The 24,849-nt window shown below is 38.9% G+C and overlaps 1 protein-coding gene across 2 annotated transcripts in view; it reads left to right on the top strand.

The window, feature by feature from the left end:
* Positions 1–24,849, top strand: part of LOC108231840 (1-phosphatidylinositol 4,5-bisphosphate phosphodiesterase beta-1) — a 141,946-nt gene that overhangs the window by 59,075 nt on the left and 58,022 nt on the right. The window lies entirely within an intron of this gene.

Here is a 24,849-nt window from a genome sequence, read left to right as displayed (position 1 = left end):
CAATTGTTCCCAACAAAATCAAATATTTATTGCCCCTTTTCATTGTACTCCACCATAGAGATTGTGGGTTTTTTTGCACGAAGCTCTTACTGTGTCTGTGTTTTATTCCATCATCTGAGCAGTCTGGTGTGTATTGATAGGGAAGAGGGTCACTGCATGAGCCCGGCTGCAACAATCAGCGCCTCTCAAATCCATTGATTTAAGAGTGGGCAGGGCCTTTGTGTGGCCCTGGACACAGCTACATTGTAAATAGCTGAGACAGCATGGAAATATTAGATAACACCAGTTCTGCATGTTTGGAAGAGTGCAGGCTGTATTGTATTCTGCAGTTTTTAATGAAGAAATTACAGATGCTCAACATGTTTGTCTGACAAAGCAGGTTTTAGAGCAGGGTCAAGGTTTCACTCTGGCATGAAACTGCTAACAACATTAGTCCAAGAGAGCCATGTTTCAGCTAACCACTAAATAAAAACATGGATTTGTCTGAGTGTGTAAAGATATCCAGTGGTAATATTATTTACAGTGTCTTAGTGATTTCATATTATAGGACTGTGCTTCTCAATGGAACAGAAATACATATGCAAACCTTCCTTGCTGTCATCTCACCCACATCATGGTGATAAAACAGTAATTCAACCGCTGGTCTCATCTGCAGAGCAACTACACAGTTATCTGCTGTTAAATGGAAACAACTGCGATGTCCAGGGTGACATGCCAGGATGAGGGCTGTGTTTGAGATTTGATTACTTGGGTGCTGGCAACACATCTTGTTCTACTATAGGCTCTAGATTTGTGTAAGATTGCTTTAATTGTCTATTTATTTATAGATTATTTGTAAAGGCAGCTATTGGTACAGCACTGACCCTAAAATAAATTTCCCCAAGGGAACAAATAAAGATAGAATTGCATTGTGACATCTTGTATTGTACCTGATAGTTTTGTATCATGTCATATTGTATCATATTCCTTTGTATTGTATTGTATAGTGTCACTGATTGGTGCAACATGGCAGTATTTTGAAAAAATAGACTTGAGGCTGTTGTTTTAAAGACAAGAGTGACTACAGTTGCCACTTAATGCCTAATTTAGTCCTTTTTTAACTTGTATTTCATGTTTGTCAGCACATTTGAACTGAAAAATGTGGCAAAGAAATGCTGAGGCATATTTTAGTCAAAAATCACACTGGTGAATTAGCAGAACAGACTTTGTTTTAACTTTCTTCAAGAGTAATCTTTAAAACCCTGGTTTTCATTCATTTGTTCCAAGTTTTATTTTTGTTTGAGAATGTTGAGGGCCAGAATGAGATGGCTCAAGGACGGCTTCTGACCCTTATTTTGTGCATGTATGTCTTAAAAGAAAACAAGCTACGCTCTATACAATCTAATAGACCTGTCAGAACATGGTTGGATGGTGGAAAGTTCGGAAAACCTCCCTCAATGTGAATGGAATCAATGCACTGCTCTACTCTTAGTACTCACCAAACAGGGCTTCGCTGCTATTTTCTGCTGCCACAAGATGCTTTCCTGTGCACTCAACACACTTGTTGCTTTAGCAAACACACCCCAAATGCCACAGGCCAAGGCTTCTTGCATGGATCTCTCAGGCCACATTGGGTAATGATCTGGTATCACGTCTGTTCTGGGTTGTTTCCATGACCTTGTCGTGATTATGGTTGTAGCCCAGGCTTTAGACCATCGAGGCCAGTCCTGCTTTAAATTCTCAACTAACAAGCCACGTTAGTTTTATTTACACACAGATATATATATATATATCCACACAATTGGAAACAATTGTTTCCAAACTGGAAAAAGACCAGACCTTGAAACAACAAATAAGGAATATATGGTAATGTGAATGAATGAATTTAGTATGAGTTGGCCTTTTTCTCCCCACAGATTCAGCTCAGAGACATTTTAGTTCAAAGAGGCATGAAGCTTTCTGCTAGTTGACAGGTCTGGAGAGAGTACTCCCACACGCTCCCATTTTAGACATGGTCTACACACACGAGCACAAGCACATACCCAGTCATACAGGCACTGTCCTGTGGAGGTCACTGTAATAAACATGCATCACACTAACAAACTATGCATTGTCCTCTCGCATTTAACTCTCTGTATCTCTTCATAGTCAGTCTGTCACTTTCAATCCGTTACACCCGTTAGTTCAGTCGTTGCCAATATGTGAAGAAGAGATGATTGCTCCTGGCTATCATTTCTATCAGAGGGTTTGGCCACAGGGCAAATAGCAGCTTGCAGTAAGAGGTGATTAAAGAAAGCGGGCATATTGACTGATGGCTTTTCATTAAAGAAACTGCCGCACCATTCGTCATCGGCCATAGACAATAAACTGATCGGCGTCACGCATTGATGGAAGCTCCTGGTGAGCAGTGAATGAGAGCGGAGGCAATGTTACAAAAGGAAAAAGAAAGCAAAGAAAGGGGTAGCATGATGGACCCTGATGGGTTTGAGTTTGATTCTTTAGTCAATTACGCTGGCAATTCCCACACACAGATGAATTCCCCAAGTGTGAGGCAGGTCATCTCATTATTGCTGGCTGAAAAATCGAAACTGACGTCTACAGCCTCTTTTCTGGACCTCCTAAGGAGCTGTCCTGCTCTCAGCCAACAGAAGGCTGAGCTGCTGTATCAGGATGAATGAGGAGAATCAAGACTGAATGAATGAACAGATGAAACAGAGACGGTGACTATGAACAGAGAGGCCGGTGTCACTGCAGAAGGAAAGCCCTTCATGTGGATCCAGAGATTATTATCTTGCTGAGAAGGCCAGAATAAGCACAATGGTGCACTTGTGCAGGTAAAATTTCTAACTTCAAAGGAGCCATAGTTGTCAAGAAAAAAAAAGAGAACAGATACTAGTTTTAATATTGCGAATGAAAATAATCCGACACATCTAACAGATTCTCAAACAGTCAAACATTCCAGAAATTCAAATCATTCACACTGTTGTCCTAATTTACCAGCTGTCCATGTTCATTTGTAGGATTTAATCCAATCATGAGTGCTTTTGAGGTGTGAAGCAACAGGAGAGGAAAAAAATGTAGCACCAAGATCAGGGAGAAAAAAATCATCCGTTTGAAATTAAATGAATTGATCCCAGGACATAAAATAATAGAATATCATTTTATGAAGGTAGCATGGATAGTTATTTAATTTGAAGAGGGAAGTTTCATTATGTCGGCAGATCAAAAAGTCCTGTAAGAACAAAAGTACGGAGAAGTATCAAAGTGGAAACAAATTAATTGCTGGACTGTTGGCACGCAGTGACTCTTTTCTTTAGTCACCATGCTGGCGTCAGTCTGTTCTAGTTGGACTTGGCACTCATCTTCAAGTCACTCGATGCCCGCAGTGAAATCAGATGTGACATTTTGTTAACCCAGCAAAAGGTCGTCCCCGGGGAACTGGAGCTGATCAAATAAGAACAAGCCGAGACAGAAGCTCTCCGACCAGACAGCGAGCCTTGCTGTCAGTCGAAAGTCAGTGTTTTAGTTAGTGAAGAGAAACCGCAGTTAAGGCTGGCATGAATTTTATCATGTCAGTTTCTGAATGCAGGAAAGGCTTTTTGTGCAGATGGATCAAACGAGCTTGAGCACATCTTCACATGAAATCGCATTTCACACATGTTAATTAATGCAGATTTAAAATGAATGTTTATTTAGACAAGGAGAAGTAGATCTGCTCTGTTTTCTCCTGTGAATGATCATTTTATTTCTTTTTTTAACATTATTTGAAAGAGCAGTTGCAGTAGAGTAAAAGAGAACCATATATGTTACTTTTAGCTCTACAATATCATGGTCTATTCTTTCCAAACAAACTATTTAAACCATTTATTTACTGTTTTTAAACTGCAGAGGAATAACTAACAATGTATTACAATTGACGATGCCTAATATTTATAGACCTGTGTACGAGAGACACTGGATAGTATAACCATTGGTACTCTTAGATATAATGCTGTGGTTTTGATTTAACACAGATGCATGTCACTGGATAGATGCCCTATGGTGCAATTAAAACTATGTTTAGGGAGAGCATAACACCGTCTTTGATTCAGGGCTCCACAGAGGTATCTAAGGGACAAAAACAAGTTTTTCTGTTAAAAAAAGATTATGTCACTAGTCTTAAAAATAGTACTGTGTAGTATCAGTGACTGAGTGCCAACCACCAAGAAATTAGATTAGTTAGGATGTGTTTGTTTCTGAGTAAATTAAGTTTGTACTCTTCAGAAAGTAGGCAGGGTTTCACCAGAATTTATGTGTACAAATGTGAGTGTGAAAATCCAGAAACTTCAGGGCTCCCTCACAAGTACTAATGTTTGCTTCTTCAAAGAATAAAGTTGGATACAGTTGATTTTTGTTTTTTTATTTCAGCTTTTGGGACAGAAATTTACTTTTAGCATTACTTTGTTCATTGTGGGTAAAATGGATCAAATGTCTAAAACTGATCCAGACCTGGACTTTGTTTCTTTTATCACTTCAAAGCTGAGTGATTTCAAAATGTTACAATCTCACCACTTTATTAAACGGCTCAGTAGATACAGTGTCAGTGAATCTACAAAGCATTAGACCGATGGCAAATGCAGATTGGTCAAAGTGGTTGTCTCCTCTCTAAATACAACAAATCAAACAAATCTGTTACAAAAGCTATTATTTCAATGGGCTTTGACTGTTTAAGACAAGTTTGTGAACATTTCCAAGGGAGTCTCCAAAATGTCTCAAAACATTTACGTGGAGTTTCAGATTTCTTGTGTGAGTCGCGAAAACTTCCAGTTTTGCCGCTTGAATTTTGAGCTAGTTCAAAAACTTGTGCAACAGATTTTCTCTAATAATAATTGCAGAGTTGTTGGGGCCTCTCAGACCTGTTTTGGTCTCTTCTCGGTTTATTTTTCATCTTTCTAAAGCTGTTTTTTGACACCTTCAAGGAAGCTCTCCTATCACAGAAAACATTCAAGGCTACAACCCCAAATGTCCAGACATAACCACTCCAATAATGAATAATACTATTAAAAAAAAAACAGTAGTCCAAACCTGTCTGTCTTTATTTTAAAAGATTAAATGTCAGGGTTGCGGTGGCTCAGTGATCAGTGCCGTGGTCTTGTAATCCTCTGGTTGCAGGTTTGAGCCCAGGTTGCAGCAGGCATCCAGCGTAAAACAATTGCTAAATTGTTCATGTGAGTTTGCTCACTGTGACAACCCCTAAAAAAGGAAACAGCCAAAAGAACTTACCTTTTTTTTCACTCCAGTAGTTTAAATCAAGCTAAGGGGTGGCTGCCAAGGTGGGTACAAAGTGGGTGCGATGGGGGCAAAGTTGGAAAATGAAATAATGTGCACGGCCTAGAATAATAATTTTGAAAGCCAAGCACACAAAAATAAATCATAGTTTTCAAAGATTGCCTGTGCAAAACCTGGCCACATAACTCACTGGTTGCTTGCTTCACAAACACTCAGAATTCATTGAGACTCCAACTGAAAAATTGCCTATTTTCTCACAATTTTGATTCACAAACCAGTCTCTCACAGTCACAGCCCAGTGAGATACTGACTAAAGGGGTTCTGTGTTTCACATTAGTTGAGCTACTCTTTTCACATATTACTGATAGCTGCAGAAAAACCTCTTAAGATGTCCTTGGTGGGGAGTCATTGCTGTCATCTAAAACGGTCATGAATCTTGACAGTAATTTGTTTAGTATTTTCCACAGACATGTAATGTTTTTAAGTCCACAATCAGAGGCTCTTAGCTGGTTCCCTATTGACTGGTCTCAATTTAGCTCTACTTCCATCCAGTTCAATCACTCATTATTGATGCACTGAACAAGTAGCTATTTTTCAGCAGTCGTCGCTGAAAAAGATAATATTAGGTTTTATTCACTAGACTGATCCTAACCTTGCATCTTACACATCCTTATTCTTTGGCAACTTAATGATAAGTTATAGTCTCTAAGCGCTGCCTTATTGTTTTTTTATTGCTAGGCAGATTGTGAGAGGGGGACCTGATTTTATGGATGAGTTTTTCTCAAAAGGTCAATAAATTTAATTATCTCAGATAATTATCCCTGTGCAACAATATGTGATGAAATTACGCCAGCCAAACAATGGATATTCAGAGCATCATTCACCTTTCAGACGGGTATGATCTGACTGATAAAGGCTTTAGCTTCAAAGCTGTTTGGAGAAGGTAGAGCTAACCTGACATAAAAGGTAGCTTTCCCTTTGAAAGGTGCCAATTAACTACTAATACCTGCTCCTCTCATCTATAAATGTCCCAGCTTCTTCTCTTTTGTTCAACTTTGTCTTCCCAGGTCTTTTACGTAGTAACATCGAGACCTAACAATCCCCCTTTGAGCACAACCCTGGCAATGTGTTCTTTTAACTAGTAAAACTATCTGACAGCATCAGATTCAACGGGGTTTGCCATCTTCCTCTGCCGGTTGGGGTGCAGGGAGAGCAAAACAATAGAGTAATAACTATAAAGAATAAACACGGAGCATGTTGATGAGGCAAGCAGCTCAGATCAGAAACATTCAAGTTCAGAAGCAGACACTCCAGCAGAAAGAAGCTCAAAGGGAGACAAGGACAGAGTAAAATACAAAAACTACTCAACAGAAAAACACAAAGTTTATGACCTACATATTTTTTTAGGTCTTAAATGTTTTAAAGCTATTCTTTAAAAAAGTGCCTCCAGAACTCAAACTGGGAGCTTATTTCTTGTGAAAATAGCCCAAAAGTTGATGACTCTGCCTGAACCACAAGTAACTCCAAAAGTCAAGACCTAGCATCGTGCAGAACTGCAAACTTTATTGACTGTAAAGAGAATAAATTTAAATTTGAAGTTTTATTATGAGTTTTAAACTTAAGATAGAATGTGATAAAAAATCATTCTTGTGAGTACAAGTTAACAAAATTAGTATGAATGTACAAAATACTGTCTTACAAACCAAAAAATGTTTTTAAATACACCAGAAAAAAAAATATATGTACATCACTAAGATTGATACAACCTCCAGTCACTTTTAAGAAGTCATTATGGGAAATATGTCATCTGTTTTTTTCTTTTATTCTAAGTGAGATACAATTTTTTAAATAACTGGAGTCTTTTCAGAGAGTTATTGGGACACTTATCCCAGCAGAACTGTATGCTGAGAAAAGAGTGACAATAAGGTGATGTATGTGTCTAAAAGTGTATTTTTTTTCTCAGGTGTCTCCTCTTGCCTTTTGACTCAGATTTAATAAGAAACCACATCTCTCCATCACTGTTAGTGATTGTTTGAGCTCAGTAATGGATCTGACATTTTCCTTTGACTGTAAGACATGCCTTTGGGATGTTGTTTGTGACTCTTATTTTGTGTCTCAGTTCCTAAAAGCAAAGTTTTAAATTGGATCTGTTCTTAATTAGACACAAAGTAGTGTTTGCTTTTCTGAGATATAAATATGCATTTTGCTCCTCACCACTGAGTTCCTGAGTGTTCAACATATCTACTGCTTGACAGTTTTTAAATATTGCACTATGCCTCTTTTTGTTAACTGGGAGTCAGCTTTTACAAAAGTGTACTGATATTGTTATTTATGGCCTGTTATGGAAGACTATGCTTGATTAGGTTCATAAGTAATTAGTCTTATTCAATTGCACAGCTTCAGTTTTTTTGTTTTGTCATTTTCTATTGTGTCTTTTTGAATTAAAGGTCATACTGAATCCCACTATATTGTGATTGACGGGTAAATCAGATTGTGTAATACTGGTTATACCTCCTTACTCAGTCTTCTCCACTGAAAAGGGGGGAATGCTCCCTCTGGGTAGAGTTGAGTCTCTGGCAGGATGAAGCATGTCAGGGTTTTGTCTGCCATAATGAGGACGTTGCTCCTGTCTGTCATGTGAAGAAGAAGCTGAGGCAATAGGCAAAGCTCTAGTTTTACTGTTCAGCCTACGTTCTAACCCTGACCCTTGTTCAGGAGATATGGACTGTGACCGAAAGGAGGAGGTCCTGGAAACAAGCAGCTGAAATGGGCTTCCTTCGTACAGTGGCAGGACTCAGATAATGTAAGTAGGTCTGTCATCTGGGTGTAGCTTGGAGTTGATTTGATGCTTGTCCACATCAGAAGAGGTCAGCTGAGGTGGTTCATTTGGATGCCTCCCGGACGCCTTCATCTGGAGGTTTTCCAGGCATGTCCCACTGAGAGGAGGCCCTCGAAAAAAAAACCCAGAGGAATTGCAAAGTGTTGCTGGAGAGAGGGGTGTCTGGCTTTCCCTCCTGAAACTGTTGCCTCCTCAACCCAATTGGATGGATGGATGGATGGATGGATGGATGGATGGATGGATGGATGGATGGATGGATGGATGGATGGATGGATTTTAAATTCATCAGATCATCAAGATACATCTATTATCAGCCACAAACCAGAGATCTACGGCCTCACAGCCAGCTCACACTATGATTTCAAAATTTAGAAGGACTTGGACGTTGTACATGTCACACTGTGTAAGCTCAACAGTACAAAATCATCCATCCAACAAAGTTATCAACTCAACAAGGAATAGAAATCAAGTTACAAGCACTCATATTAGAGTCAGACTCTAAAAAACAGAACAGGAGGATAAGGAAAAAAGTCAGATTTGTCATAGGTCATCTTTGGTCGTGACCGTGTTAAACCAGCTGTCGACGAGCCTGTCAGAACCAAATATTTACTTCAGATTCTTTCCCAATGAAAGAGATTGTCTGTAATTGCCAACAATCACATTTTCTAAACCCAGCATTAGTCCATACCGACACTGCGATCAAACAATTTTCTACATGTTGTTCCATTTCTCCTAATCTAATCTAGTTTACTGGGAAAAGTTATTTTGGAAGCAAACATCCTAAATGACTCATGTCTTGAGCAGAAGACTGTAGTCTGCCATACTTTGGTAATGATTATGAATCCTAATGAAGCGGCAATAATGGAATGATGTTCACAGTCACTGAAAATTTCAAACGACATATATCTCATTTTAAAACCAGACTCTGTGACTTTATAGCTGGATAAAGTTTTAGACATTCCTGCAGGCAGAAACGAGTTTCTCTAGTTTTCTAATTTGTCCAAATTTAATTTGATTAATCAGTATCTTCTCTCAAGTTTGTTTCTACATTATTATCTTTAATCTATGTTTAACGAATATGTGGGGAAGGATGAGTGAGAGAGAAAGTAGCTGTTGGGAATACTCTTTAATCGCTGCCTTTGTCATGCTATAGTCAGCTCTTAAACTCATCAATCACAAAGGTGAGCTCATTAAACGTAGCACACATGCATGGATGGGCTTATGTGATCATTTTCCAACTGTACTCATAAATGTGTGGGTATGCATGTGTGTAATTAAAAAGACTGCTGCGGTTTAAGGACGTAAAGCGATAGGTGACCTTTCTCACTCCCTCTAACAATCCCGTCCAAGCACATAAGCATGCCAAAGACTTAATTGGTTTTCGATAGTAAATCTCAGGAGGGTTAGTAAAGAAAATGTCTGGCTCTTAAAGCTGCTGCCCCAGAGACCACAGAGCTCTCTTGAACCATTTCTTTTCTGGAGCACCAGGGTAAATAAAGGTGGAAGCCACATTCACTGTTTTTATTGTTTTAATTCACTTGTTTTTTATTTACCATTGAATAATGTGAGTAAAACAAGTTTGGATTCGAGAACTTTTTAGGCAATTTTTCTCTTTGAATGATTGGGCTGTCCCGGTTCTTTTTTCTCGTCTTGGAAAAGCTGTGACACTTTTTTGCAGCCATTTGTTTTATTGGACAAGCTCCTTCCCTTCCCTTGTGGACATCACATGGTTTGGAAGCTGAGAGACTGCAGACTCGAATTCAGAAGTGTTACACTTCACAGAGATGCTGACAACACATTCTGTGTAAAAACACATCCACGTTCTTCATTGTACAATTCAACGTCTTAACTTTATCTCTGCAGAACCGACATGCTCAAATTCCTTTGTCTATTTAATACAGTCCCCCTCGTTTTAAAAAAGCGGGGCCTCACTGCATGCCATTTTCTTTCAATCTGTATTTTTTTGAGTTACAAAGGCAGACCAGTTCATTAGAACTGAAGGGAGAGTTTACAGACTTTAAATAAAATTATTTTTTCTTCTTTACCCTAGCACGAAACACGCTGATTGTGCAAATCATTTTGTATAAATGGCTCTCATGCCCTGCCAAGAGACTGCCTAATGAAGATCTGTTGTTTTTTCTTTTTATGCCTGACAGAAGAACCGTGGGTTTATAATCATATTTTATCAAAGATCACTGTCAGAATCGGAACTGATCGGACATGGCAGCTCCTTCCACAGGGAGCGTGCCATTAACACGGTGGGATTTCCACAGACTGTTGGTAACACAAACATCGAACATGGGATAGAGTGACCACTTGAACATTCAGCAAGCCTTTGTTGGCAGATCAGTGGAGCGCACAGATGCCACACCAAATGGAGTGTCATGTGAGGGTGGTAGGTGGCTGGCATGGCCCGGACCGGCAGATGGTCCGAGGATGTCAGGACAGCAGGCTCTTTGTGACACTAATGATGGCAAAAGGCTAAATGATGACTGTAGATGAAAGATTACAACTGCATCTGCACATTACTTAGCAAGGATTCTCTGACGTTTAGTGAGGGACTTTCAGGTTGAATCAGCTCTGAATGAGTTTGTCATCTAGGAAATGTAGCTCTCTATGAATGGAAGAGTGGTGGGTAAACCAGACACTTCAAGTCTTTTCACAATTTCAACTGGACTGAGTGGGAAAAGTGTTTTGCATTTCGGTTTGAGAAATATCCTTTTCAAGAGACAACTTCTTCTCTGATGTTGTTTGGCAAAAACCAATGAACCACGACCAATGAACTTTGTAGATTTTTTTTATCCTGAATCCTTGCTTTTTCTGTTTGTTGCCAATTAATCTGTTGGTTTGAAAACCTTTCAGGACTGTGTTTGTTGGCTGTACCACAGCTGTTATTTACGCATTTCTGTCTTACTTCGCCTACCTTTTTGTAGTGTGTTGCTGGTATCAAGATTTTAGGTTTGTTGGAAATTTAAAAAGCCAGTCTGCTCAGTTAAGACACTTAAAATGGTTTCCTTTGTATCTTCTCAATGAAAATACTTAAACATATCATTTTAGAAACAGTGTTATTTGTACTTATCATTTTGGATATTTTCCACCTTTTATGATCTGTCATGGCGTTTGTATTGTGTCTACCATTTAACCTATCTTTTCCTCTATTTGGCACTTGCATGCAACATACTTGCTGTTAATGATTGGTATGTTTATGTTTAAAATGTTCGGAAGAATGTTTAAAATTAGTGTAAAAATGCTTATTTGAGCTAACATACCTTTTTTCTTAAATACATTGTTTTAAAAAATGTCTTTTATGAATCAAAGACTGAAATGCATGAACAGAATTACTTAAAAGGCAACTTAACTTCTAAAACATTTTGTACATTTTGTATTTCAGAATCAGTTTAAAAAATGCTTAATAAGAATTGCATATCTTACACTGCTACACAGCATTTATATTAAAATAATAAACCAAGTCTCTGAGTACACCTTGTTCAGCTTTACTAATATTTTATGCAGCATGGGGACTATTTCTGATCTTCCACAGCCCTCCCCTTTAGCCCAGCAGGAATGTTCCTCTATAAACCTAATTGTTTCTGGTCGGAATTATTAAAGATGTCATTGGGGTTGGATCCTGCTTAGTGTCGTCTACAATGCAGGAGCCCAACGCATGAACTGCTTTTGGAAAGATGGAAGAAAAGAGAGACGTGTAAATAAAAGAATAATGGAAACAGCCACGGGGAGAGGACATATGCTGCCTCCTTCAAGCAGCAGTGGCAGAGCATTCACTGCCTTAAGGCTGGACTGAAGCAACAGGGACACGTGTAAATGATTTATTTTCAAACCTTATTGTGTACGTTTTCGCTGTTGGGCCTGTCTCCATGGGGTCTCTGGGTCGTAAAGGGCCCTTTGTACAGAGCCGGAGGGAGGAATAGTCATTTTTTTTAAGGCCGCTCTGAGGAAAAAAGCATGAAGTGAGAAGACAACAGATTCCTCTAAATAAAACTGAAACAAGGCAGAGTGGTGCACTTCATGAACTCACCCTCTCAGCCCCATTTCTGATTAAGTTTAAGTTAGACATAGTTTATTTTACACTGTGTTTTATATGACGATTTAGCCCTTTTGGGGCACAGTAAAAAGCCTGATTTGGGATGATAAAACAAAATAGATTTTTTTTTTTTTTTTTTGCAAAGAGAAAAGTCTTTTTCAAGTTTCCTAGGAAGAACACATTGCTGGTCAGATATGACTCTTGCTTAGATGCAACTTTCCATTTCTTGGAGTTATTTTAACCTAAACAAGAATTCTCTCTCCTTGTTTTGTATAACCAGAATACTTGACATCTTTAAACGTTATTTTAAGACTTTATTTGCTTAAAATTATTCAAACAGTGTAACTTCCTCTAAGAGATCCTACAAAGTAAATTTTACGTTCTGCACTGGCAGCCATATTTGCTTGTTTTATTCACAAAAGTGTTTTTATCTGTAAAACTTAAACTCAGATCTGGACGTTTTTCCAGTGTTCTGCATTGGAACATTATGGATGCAAACATTCAGTTTTTGGCTAAATGAGGCCCCAGAAATGTGGGTTCTTGCTTCTCCAGTCTCTTGGCTGTTTCTGTATCTCCGTATCTATTTTTGCATCAACCGTGTTCATTAGTCTGTGTGTGGGCGTGCATCTGCTGCTCCTTGAATGCCATCAGTGTGTCATTTGGTGTGTGGAGGCCCTGTATGAGCTCTTAGCCGTGTTTCTCATTCCTCTACATTTATTGAAGTCTGTCTGCACAGAATTACAGCCGCTGCATGACTCCAGAATAATTATCATATTTATATACCTGCTAGTTTCTGGCAGCTGGGCGTTGTTTTTAGTGCCAGCGCTGACAGAACGGAGCTCGATGGACAGCTCGAATAGAATGAGGCTCATCCACCTTGGTGATGGGAATGAGTCAGGGAGAGTGGGTGGAAACTAGAATACTTGGGACACGCTGAGGTGCACAAAGTACTTTTAAATGGCCCAAGTGTCAAACAGAATTGCAAACTTTTTAGCGCCTGTCACAAAAGGACAAAATAATATTTTTGCCTGTGTGTGTTTGTGTTAGCATTATACCATAAACCGCTAGATGAACTTTAGTGAAACTTTCAGGTAACAATTATTAGATGTCCATCTACAACTAATTAATCTTTGGAGTCAATACAATTCAAACTGGCTACCACAGCCAATTGACAAAAACAGTAATAACTCTATTCCTTCTCAGTGTATAATTTTAGTTTAAATCTTAAAAAACAGCTGTTAATATGCATTCCTTCAAGGAACGCTGGGCTTTTAATTTACACGTGTTTCTTTAAGTGAAATTGTATCACTTAGATATTTTAGCGTGATCTTTTAATTATATAAAATAGGACCATTTTTCCCATTTTCAGCTTTCTTTTAGGCAGTATAACCTTTCATTACACAACACACTTTTCACACCTCATTAAACTCATCATCCAACTGAGCTGTTTGAACCGTGCACCACTAAGATCCTGTTTTCGTTCTGCGCTCGTTCTAATGAGAGATTCCGAACTGGTGAATCCCAGCAGCTGATTATTTTTCCCCTGCTGGAGTTTGTGTGCTGTGTCTGAGGTCAGCCCCCACCCCCTCCCACGACTTTGCCTTTACCTTCCTGTCAGCCCCACGTGAGCTCGAGCAGCAAGAGGAAGAGTGCGTGCCAGGCAGACTCCTTCCACCTCATCAAGCCTGCCCCTTGCCCCATCTGTCTCTCCGTCTTTTCCTCAAAATGATGCGCACACAGCATGAGTTGTCCCCTTGCTTCTTTTTCTGTTTTTTTTTCTCTCTCTCTCTCTCTCTTTTCTTCAAACCCTCTCTCTCTTTGAGATACCCACCTAGATGATTACAAGTTCTCAGATGTGCACGCAAACATTTTACTGACGAGTACACAACAAGTGGCAATGCAGCAGATGTTTTGTTTCCTCCTTTTAGCAGACAGTTTGATTCTCTACAAATGAGCAAAATTATTTCAGTGTAGATCGGCATGCAGAAAATAAATTAAGAGCCTACGACTCCTTGAATTAATGAACAGTGCCAGCTGCTTTTCATGCCAGTTTTACACTGAGATCAGTTTATGATGACAAGTGACCGAGGTGTAGCAGTTTTGGCGAAATCTGGAAAATAACAATAAGTGTGATCTCATGCAATGTATCAAGATCTCATGAGATGTGTTGGTGCTCAGAGTATGTGTTGTGTATGATTCTCAGCCAGGGGCGTCACTAGGTTTTAAGGACAAGGGGGGCTTAGCCCCCAGGAGATGCGTAGGATGTGAGCAAACGTAGTGGGCGAGAACAAAATTTTTCAAACAGCTAACAAAACCTGAGTTACTTTTCCACATTTTTGGACACATTTAACAGATACCTTACTGTGTAAACGTTTTAAGCAACCAATTATATTTTTATTCAGAACCTCAACAAACAGGAAATATGTTTACAGTTTTAACAAGAAAAATTAACATTTTTTAATTTTTATTTTGTGAATTGAATATTACTATACTGTATTAAATGCCAGCTAATGTACACTATAATGTTTGGTGCTGGTGTATACCCAGTTATNGAAGTCTAACTGTGACTTTATATATTATATAAAATCTCTCAGTTATTCCACAACACTGATTTAGATTAACTGACACAAGAATGCTTCTGTAGAAAATATGAACAAGTGGAATGGATTTGATAACGACGCACCAAAGAGGATCTCTACCTTACACTGTAAAGAAAAAGAAAACTGATAGATTTATGATCATATATTTGAGTTGATAATGAAATAATATATGGTTATTTATTTAAACTCATATTTATTCTGGCCACATTATATTGAATTTTTGTAAAAAAAAATAAATAAAAAAATAAAAAAAAATTTGACACCAAAATTATTTAGGGGGTCTTGAAAACATTTTAGGGGGGCTTCAGCCCCCCTAAAACAGGCCTAGTGACGCCACTGTTCTCAGCTACTACCATATTAAATGTTATCTCAATATCTGTAGAATTGGCTGAGATAGCATTTCTTTGTTTCCTACAGACAGTTAGCTGTGGCAGCCATATTGAAATGGGTCGACTCCAAATGTGAATCAGATGTTGTTCATGAGATATTCTGCTGACACACACAGACACGGGCAAAAAACAGTCGCGCCCGCCACCAGTACAAATAATTTTTGCAGTTTTTAAGTTATCAGGTATTCCATTTAGAGGACATCGATGGGATAGTTTTCTGCAAGTGTTGGTGGTACAAACAGAAACAGAGAGAAATCCACAGTGGACGAGGCTTCCCGACAGCGTGTGTCGGCTGACAGTTAAATCAGATGAGTTGGTTATTGAGGGGGCTGTGATTTGCAATGAAATGCTGACAAGTGTCCCCTGTGTTTGTGGAGAATAATGTGTTTCTCTTTAGTGACACAGCAGGCTGAATGAGATGTCAGTGGTTTCTGTATGCATGGTGGCAGACTGAATGAGGACTTTCTGCCAGGGCTGCATTCTCAACTGTCAGCAGCTGTCGCACATCAGCTTTTTTACTCCACTGAAACACTGCGACAGTGGCCAGGTGACTTTTTGTTCCTCTCTGAGTTCGTCAGAGCTTGTTATTTGTTAGAAGATATTTACCATGGTTTGAACCCACTCTTCCTTATCTGTATTTAAATCTGTACTTGAAACAACTGCTTGTTCAAGATGCCATGGAGAGGAGAGGGGGAAGATCTGTGTTTATTGTCAGAGCTGTCGGTGCAATGGACATAAAAAGGCAAAACACGGCGGCCCAGACTTTATGTTTTTCCTGGTCAAAGCATTTTGAGAACGCAGAGTAGGGAAGACCTTACATTTATAGCCTAGATACCAGAAATAAGCTGCTGCTGAACTGAAATCTCACATCTGTCGTCTCCCTTTGGCACAAGTCTAAATTTTACACTTAAACAGAAATTAGTTTGTTTGTCTCTATAATACATTCACCTGGTCCAGGTACAACAGGCTGTGATTGTGACCCATTACAAAGTAGGAAACACACATTTACTATTTATTTATTACATAATTTAATTTACTGCATAATGTATTACAACTTATTTATTACATCAATTTTAATCAACTTTTATTGCCTACCACTATACAGCTAAAGGCAGATGATAAAAATTTTTGCCTGTGTCTGTGTGTGTTTGTGTTAAAATCTGACCTGAAAGGTGGCAGGTGGTATGCATTCCTTCCATCAATGCTAGGTCTTTAATGTTATTTTATTTTGGCTCAGAATCTGTGAAAATTGTGCAGGTTCTTCATATATAATGTAATGTAATTAGCTTATAAGCTTGGTGATCTGTTATATGTATATGGTTACTTTGAGAAGTAAAAAGTTACCTTATTCCAACTATTAGGAATCCTGTAAAAGTTTTCTGTTAAAAAATGCACCATTCTGAAATATTCAGTTGCTCTGATATTAATGGAATTGAGTGCATCTTGCAAAAGAAGTAAGCTTCAGTCTCATTATCGTCAGTCTGTTACTCAGAGGAATCCAGATCTACAAAATTACTAAAGTTTCTTGAATAACGCTTCCGTTTCTTGAATTTAATATAACCTGAAGTGTTGAGTCCGGCTGCCCCACAGATGTGATAAAAGTTTGACAGAAGTCTCGTGGTGCAGCTGGAGTGAAGTCTGATCAGTAAGAGGAATGACTGTAATAAGTTTGCTGAGTCTGTGATTAAAATATTCATGGCAAAAAAGAAGATGTGCAGAGCTTTTTAACTGCTCCTTCTGAAAATTAGAAACTTCCTTTCACTTCAAAGTCAGTGACGCTTAATTCTCCTGTGTTTCAGGATGTGATTAGCATGCAGTGTTAATATTAAGCCACTTCGCTAGGATGTGAAAATGAGTGGCTGTCAGCGCGAGTAATTGCAGATGTTCTGACATTTTGGAAATAGTATACTCTCTGGTCTCAGTGTCTCCTCTCTGTCCACCTTTTCCATCTCATGTTTTATGTCTCATTGCATCGAGGGTTAATGAAATGCCCTTACTGAAGAGCCAGAAAGACAGATTGTTAAGTCTGTATGAGCTCTCACTGTCCTCCCACACATTTTTTTCAACCTGAGCTTCAGTGCGTGACTGAGCACCTGTGACTCACCGCCGCGGACACATGCATTCGAGTTTAGCGAGCGTGATAAACTGGAGTCGTCTTCTGTTTAGGATTAGATTCTGTTTAATCTAATTTCAATCTGACCACTTCAACAGACACAAGCAAAAAAATGACAAAAATTTAATTTGGAACTTACCAAGATGAAATAGTTTGATATGGTTTTCTCCTTCTACAATCTGTGCTCAGTAGTGCTTCACTAATGGACCGGATTCAATAAGACTGCATCATGTGCAAGTAGGCCATACAGTTCAAATAAAAATATAAATGAAACCTTTAGGAATGCATATCGGTCACGTCTTTGCACGCTAAAGTTTTAAACAAAGATCTTGTCTGATGTGTATGTCTTAAAGATGACTCTCAGCTTCTACCACACTAAATTTTACCTCAGTGTCTATAAAACTGCCTGAGTTTTAGCCATTTTTGTGTTTGCTAAGGTCAGTTAGCTGTGGCAGCCATCTTGAATCAGGTTGACTCTGAAAATTATTCGGTTGAAAGATTTATTAAAATCTGTCCAGAGGATTAGATATTTTACAGACACAGGGTTGAGGGTTGACACAGTTTTAAACAAAGCTCTTGTGTGATCTGTTAATGCTAAGAGTATGTATTAGGGATGACTCTCAGCTACTACTACACCACATTTTAGCTCAACGTCTTTAAACTTGACTATGTTATAACCATTTTTGTGTTGGCTAATGCTAATTATCTGTAGTGACCATTTTGATTAAGATGGAATCCAAATGTTATTGAGTTGTAAATTTAAAACCAGTGATTTCTGTCTGAAATCTTTTAATAAAATCCATCCAATAGTACACGGGATAGTTTGCTAACAGACAGACAAACAAACACCCACAAACAGTTACATGATCACCTGCCTTTCATGGCGACAGAAGATAAATATAATTTTAAGAGATTTACATTATATTTGCTTAAATAATGGGCAGAAAGCCCTTACTCATAAGGGTATGTTGGGAATCATACCTGCAGATATGCACACACACACACACACACACACACACACAGTTGTTGTACTGAGGTCAGCATCACCTGACAGCTCAGACTGATGAGGGGCTGACCTTTTACTCCTGGGCTGCGTGGGCAATTCTCCGCCTCATGAAACTCTGGTAGTCTGCCTCCTCTGACACTCGGCACTTCCAATGAATTATGACCATGTGAGAAAAATAAAAAGGGAAGCAGAACCCGTTCTAGAAGCTTCTGTGAATCTCCTGCATCCTCCGTCCTCTTCAGCTCTCTTCCGTATCCTTTGATCATGTTTCCACCACAGTTGTTTATGGGTCTTTTATCTGTGGCGTATCCGTGGGCTGCCGCTGAATGGCTCAGACTCACCCCCTGAACTCAAAGTTAGTAAAAGCAATTTCCAAACCAGCGAAGTTTAGAATATGTAACTGCAGAGCTGTACTGGGAGTAGAAACTTCTCCCGTGTTTTATGTGAACCACTCCTGCTGTTGAAGCTGGACCAGGCAGAGTGTTTGATCAGCAGAAATGTTTTAAGCTAAACTACACAATGCCCCTGGGCAGCAGAAACACTCCATACTGGAGCTCCATGCTAAGAGGCTGTTAAGCAGAAAGTTTGGAGGTTTATTTTGCAGATTGTTTACATACTGTCGTGCTTTGCGTGTGTATTTGTGTGTTCACCCATTTTCAAAGCCACTTAGCAGCAGATCTACCACGCAGCATGCAAAGCAGCTCAGCTTACATGCAGAATAAACTCAGTTTGGATAAAAATAACGGCCTGGCAGTCCTTGAAGGAATATACATATCGCCCGCTGCCTTTCATGCCAGAGTTATATGCGATATTTCACAAGTTGTATTTGCACGTAATATTTGTTGGTAATGAGTTTCAACTACTACTATATCAGATTTTAGCTCAATATTGGTTAGAGTTGTAGCCATTTATGTGTATGTTAGGATCACATAGCCATGGCAGCCATCTTGAATGCCATTGACTCCAAAAGGTAACTAGTTGTAGATGGACAGCCAATGATTACTTTAAGGGTTTCATTAAAATCTGTCCAGTGGTTTGTGATATATTTTGCTCACAGACACAAGTAAAAGCACGGTTGCCTTTTCGCCTTTGGCGGTGGGCGATAAAGAACAAGATGTGCCTGTGTGAACTTTCTCCTCATGTCTTCAGACCTTGTCCTGAGGTTTCTCCATGCATAAAGCATGGAGAAACCTCAGGATAAACGATGTCATTGATTTTCTGGCTGCACGTGCACACCCAGATGTGCACGTGACTGTATGTGGATGATTAGGTTAGCCATTTGCAGGAACCAGCTCCAGTGTGGTGACAACGACGGGGCTCCTTCCTCTAATGGGATCTGTGTTTCAGTGCTTTCCGTCTGTGTAAGTTATGATGTGGCTAATGTTTAAAACATGCTCTGCAGATGCAGCAAAACCCTCTTAAATAAATGACTACATCGCCGGGAGACAGAGTCATCTGAGGATTAGTTTTACTGAAGGCACAATGCTCTGTAGACTATGACTCACTCAGGCTGAAAAACAAGGACACAGTGCATATAATAACCAAAATACACAAAACAATATGAACAGAAACACTTAGAACAATAAAATGACTTGAAAGTTATACTCTCCTATTATCCCAGACAATTTGCAAACACAAAATCAGATTAATTCCAGCATACTCACTGGTATTGAATCGTCTCCTTAAAAAGCTTGAGATTTTTTTGTTTCTGCTTCACTGGCATTTATGAAGCCAAGTGCACACTAAAAAAAGTAAAGACCATAATTATAGTATCCTACTAGTAACTCATGTCACTCTGAACAGTTTCAGATTTATTAAAAGCTGGACTTTATGTTTTCTTGCCTCAGCAGAATTGTGAACGTCGCACACATCTGACAGAGATATGAGACCAACGATAAATGGAAAACAAACGCCGGTGTGAATGCACTTAATATTAGATTCTGACTCTAAAAGGAGGAGAATGAGGGAAAAGAGACTGCTGTGGACGCGCTCAGGAGTGGAAAAAATACAACAGAAGTCACAAAGCACAATTTTTCCAGAAGATTTTCTTTGATATTTGTATTAGGGCATCATGGGTTGTGAGAGAGATAAGTCGTCTGTCACACTGAACGGCCACAGTTTTCTTATAATTGTTTCACAACAAAAAGTTTTTGTTCAAAAATTTAACGGGTTTTAAGATAACCAGACCAACTCATGGTGCCGACCTTATAACCTGCAGTACTGATTCGTAGCCTCATGGTTCAGAGACATTTACTGTTCAGAATGCTAAAGATAACCATAGATTTACAGATTTTTAGACCTTCTTCTTTAGCTGTATTGTCATTATTGGATGTTATGTTTATGGAAATGATTGCATTAGTTTGTTTGTGAACTCAGACAGGGAAGGAGAGGAAAATAATATCTGACGTTTTACTTTAGTGTTTAAACCAAATGTGCTTCACAATAGTTAGGATGTATTTCTCATGTACATTCAAAAATTTACAAAGAGTTACCAGTTATTGAGATATAGATTTTAAAAGTTTTGTATGTCACAGAATGCTGGATATGTTCATTTTTAGACCTGATGGTTGATTGGCTGTTTTACATTTTCACATCTTTTGTCCAGTTTTTTATTGATTTATTTATTTTGTCTGTTTTATTTTCTTTTTATATATAGATTCTGTATGCCAAAGGTCCTGAGTGTCATATTTGGTTTCTGAATGTTGAATAAATGTATTCAGAATCTTAATTTCTTACCAAAACATTTTCTCTCAAAACGCCCACAAATGTTGTTCCTTTTTAGTAGCTTTGTAAAAGCATCATTTTATCAAATTACTGAAGATTTTTACAAATTGTTGCAAAGTGCACAGCCAGGCCGGATCAACAGCATCCAATTTTGTTTTATTTCTTTGATGTTTTTACATGTAGGTCTTACAGGAATTGGTACATTTCTGGAAGAAGAGATGTTGCAAATCTGCTTTTAATTTAGGTCAAACATTTGGTGTCATAATCTAGGAGGTTTCTCTCAGCTTCACACTTGTGCGTTTGTAGTAAATTGGTTTCCTGTAGGATGAATAAATTAAGAATCTTTCTGTTATTTCACGTGTTTTTAGTTAAAAAAATAAATACTGACAGTCAAACAGAAGTAAAACAGAAATGAAAGTTCCTCTATTAATCTGACTCTTCAGATCTCTCCCCCCAGATCTCATTGAGGTGGCATATGTGTAGGTAGTTGGGTCAATCAATCATTCATGTTGACATTTCCTTTGATCTGATGTCCCTCTGTGTATATTTTGCAGCCCCAACGTCATCCAGTTGCTCGCTTGGATTCAGTTTTATGCTTTTGAAAGTGTGTGGACGAGCAGCACTGTGGCAGAGCAGGCGTGTGTGAGTTTTTAGACGAGTCCCGAGCTGCAGCATTGATGACCTGAGGTGTTTCTGGCTTCCCTTTGCCAACCTGAACCGCTTCCTTGTGCCCAACAGAGCGTGACACAGTTCGAGCACATGCCTGGCGACAGACAAACTTGTGACAAACTAATGCAGGCAGGAAAAGTCTGCGTTTCCTCAGGCAGCAGCTTCACCTGAAGTGCCTGAGCGGAGTCCGCGCATCGACACACTGCAGCTGCTAACCAGCCGCGCATAAATACACAGATACATGGCACGTATTCACACTCACGCACTCTGGAAGTGGTAGATGTTTAACAGTCCATTATTGTGTCTAAAAAAGCTCTCACAAGGAAATTTCTTTTTCCTGAAACACAAATCATCCACTTCCTTTAACCACACATCATCGTCACAAATCCCATCCCTCCCTCTGCACTTGCCTTGTTTGCTCTAAATCCCCAGTCTTGTGGTAACTGGGACCTCAGGCATGCTTCTAATTGCTCCCAGAATGCACCAGTACAAATTACTTTTCACTCACACGGCTAAGCCCCCTTTCTGTTTCGTTGCTACTTTCAGGTCAAGGCGTCATTTCTTCTTCTTTTCATTTTGCCACCCCCTCTCATTGTGCTCACCTGCCTGACGTCAGCTTGTTTCTCCGCAGGTCTTTTTCCCGTCACTGCTGCTGTCAAGATGCCATAACATAGCTCTGCACCGACTGCACACAGGGAGATAAGATACCTGTTCAGTTAGTGGCTTCAAGCAGAATCAAAACCGTATCAAGTCATATTGTCATTCACTTGTTGTAGTAAAGGAAATATGCATCTTACTGTCATCTTGTCTGTTCGCAGAAGCCCTTCATTTTTGGCTTTTGGCCAAGGTACTTCTCATAGAGGGCTTTGGTGTTGTATGTTTAAGCAAATAGCAAGTGGCTTTTAGACTTTGACGTACAGCTTGTGGCTCTCAGAATACACAAGAGGACATTAGGGGATTTCCATTCAAACCTGAATGTAGGCTTATTCATTAGTAGTCAAGCCCAGGAGAAATTAAACAAGTGAATGATGCACAACACCAAATATGTCTTATTTTAGCAATAAGCAATGGTTAAATTAAGCCATGCCAAAGCAGAAACGCAGACAGGCTTAAAGGCTGCCCTCATCTGAAAAATCTCTTGCCTAAAAAAGTCCAGAGTGACAATAACGGGGGACACTAAGCTGCGCAATTTGATTAGAGGGCATGAGGGACGTGTAGAGGACATTTATCTGCATGGCACAGGACACAATGCTCTCTTTTTTTTGATTGGTTAAATTACTCAGAGCTCATTTGCTTTCTCAACAAAAATCCTTTACAGAGCTTTTTGTTGTGTTAATTAAGCCAGAGCAACCGTTTTGTATGCTGCTTGCATACTAAGCCACAGAGAGAGGAAGAGCATTGTGATTTTGTTCGCTTGCACCCAAGAGGCATTCGAGTTTGTATTTGGAATTTGCACCAGAGATTAGCTTCCTAAACGTGTTCTTGCTAAAATGAGTTTGATTTAGTTTTCCCTTGATAGTTACCGGCACAGAATGAAAATTCTTGAGAGCATCTTTCTGCGTGAACTGGAGTTTTGCCAGCACCCACCGTTTTGTTACAACAACAAAAAAGCGATTTCTAAAACCAATGTGCTGAATTTGTTGGATGGTGAATGTGGGAAGAGAATTCAATCTGGAAACTGCTTCACTCCAGGTGGAGAGAGTCCGTTCCCGTGAACTTGTAGCGTTTGTCTTAGCATTATTTTAAAGAAACCCCCCTGAGAAGCAATGGTATTCATTCTTATCACGAAACATCTGTGCTTTGGTTGTTCCTATTTTGTAGCATCTCTTTGAAAGTGTAAAGAGAGAGGATGAGATTTTTCCAAGTAAGAAACAATCAGGCTTTGAAAAACATCAAGTTGGTCATCTTCGAACTCTGGTCCTGAATAGATAATAAAATAATACCATAAATCAGTGCAAATTTAATTGACTTCAGTGCTTTAAAATACCAAAAAGGTTGCATATTCTCTCTATAAGGTTACCTATCATCAAACACGGGCAGGTTTCTGATTTTAATGTAGCACAGTTTTAAAAAGTCAGTGTAAAAACCACTAGTTTTTTATTTAGACAGTTCCTGTGGTTGAACTTATTTTTACTGAGATGTCAGAGTGTGGGGTTTTCTCTGGTATTTGTACCCCAGAGTAGTGCTCCCCTTCCTCCCACCTGTTGCTGCGAGCTGTCAGTCAGACTGTTTCTGTAAGGCAACAATCTACAAGAGTTAGCATTTTTATGAGCTAATATACTACCTGTGTCAGGCTTGCTAACCAGCTAATTGACTAGCTAATATTGACTAATCATTCTTGCTAACTAGCTATTTAATGAGCTAACACCAATGTGTCTGGCACGCCAATTAGCTAATTAAGAAGCTAACATCATCATGTCAGCCTCCCTAACAGCTAATTAACTAGCTAACATCAACATGTCAGGGTCGTTAACCACATAAATAACTAGCTGACACCAACACAGAATTAAATCCAGTGTCACGAATAAATGAAATAGACTGATACTGATTTTAAATAGAACACATTCACCTGTATTCTTTCATTCAGTTTAAATGTATCTGTGTATGAAAATAAAATAACTATATTAATCTTATTATTACTATATTGATACATTTAGATTATAATGATTATTATAGCAATATGTGGATTTTGTTTAGGCAATTGTAGGAGTAGCTGCATTTTTGTTTTTAAATAAAAGCAATTAGACCATGTAATACATTTTTAATTTTTTGATTTAGTACTGTGAAGCCGTGAATCTTTTACTGAAGCTTACCATACCATCAGAGTCTCATGTCTACACACCATTTTCTGGATAACAGTTAAACACTTACAATCTATTAATCAGTCTACAAATACAATCACCTTCGATCAGAGTCCTGCTCTACCCCCAGTGCTGCTTTTATAGCTTGTATGTAATGCGAGGCTTTCTAGTCTCTTTGGAATTTACCGAGACTGCAGCCTCGCACTTCACTCCTCACATTGTCTGTGTCGCCGAGTGGACCTTTCATTCATCAGACAAATCAGCTGTCAAATACCCTGAAATGCTTATAGGTCTTGTTTCAGTTCAGTGCTCTCAAAGGTTTTTGTTCTGAAAGACAAAATCTTGTGAGACAGTGCAGATCTGCCTCTCACTTTCTTAAAAAAACATTCCTTGTTCTTTTCCATGGCCTGTTTCGCATC

This window comes from Kryptolebias marmoratus, linkage group LG19, assembly GCF_001649575.2.
Source record: "Kryptolebias marmoratus isolate JLee-2015 linkage group LG19, ASM164957v2, whole genome shotgun sequence".
Taxonomy (NCBI): domain Eukaryota; kingdom Metazoa; phylum Chordata; class Actinopteri; order Cyprinodontiformes; family Rivulidae; genus Kryptolebias; species Kryptolebias marmoratus.
This window is presented reverse-complemented; position numbering and strand designations above follow the sequence as displayed.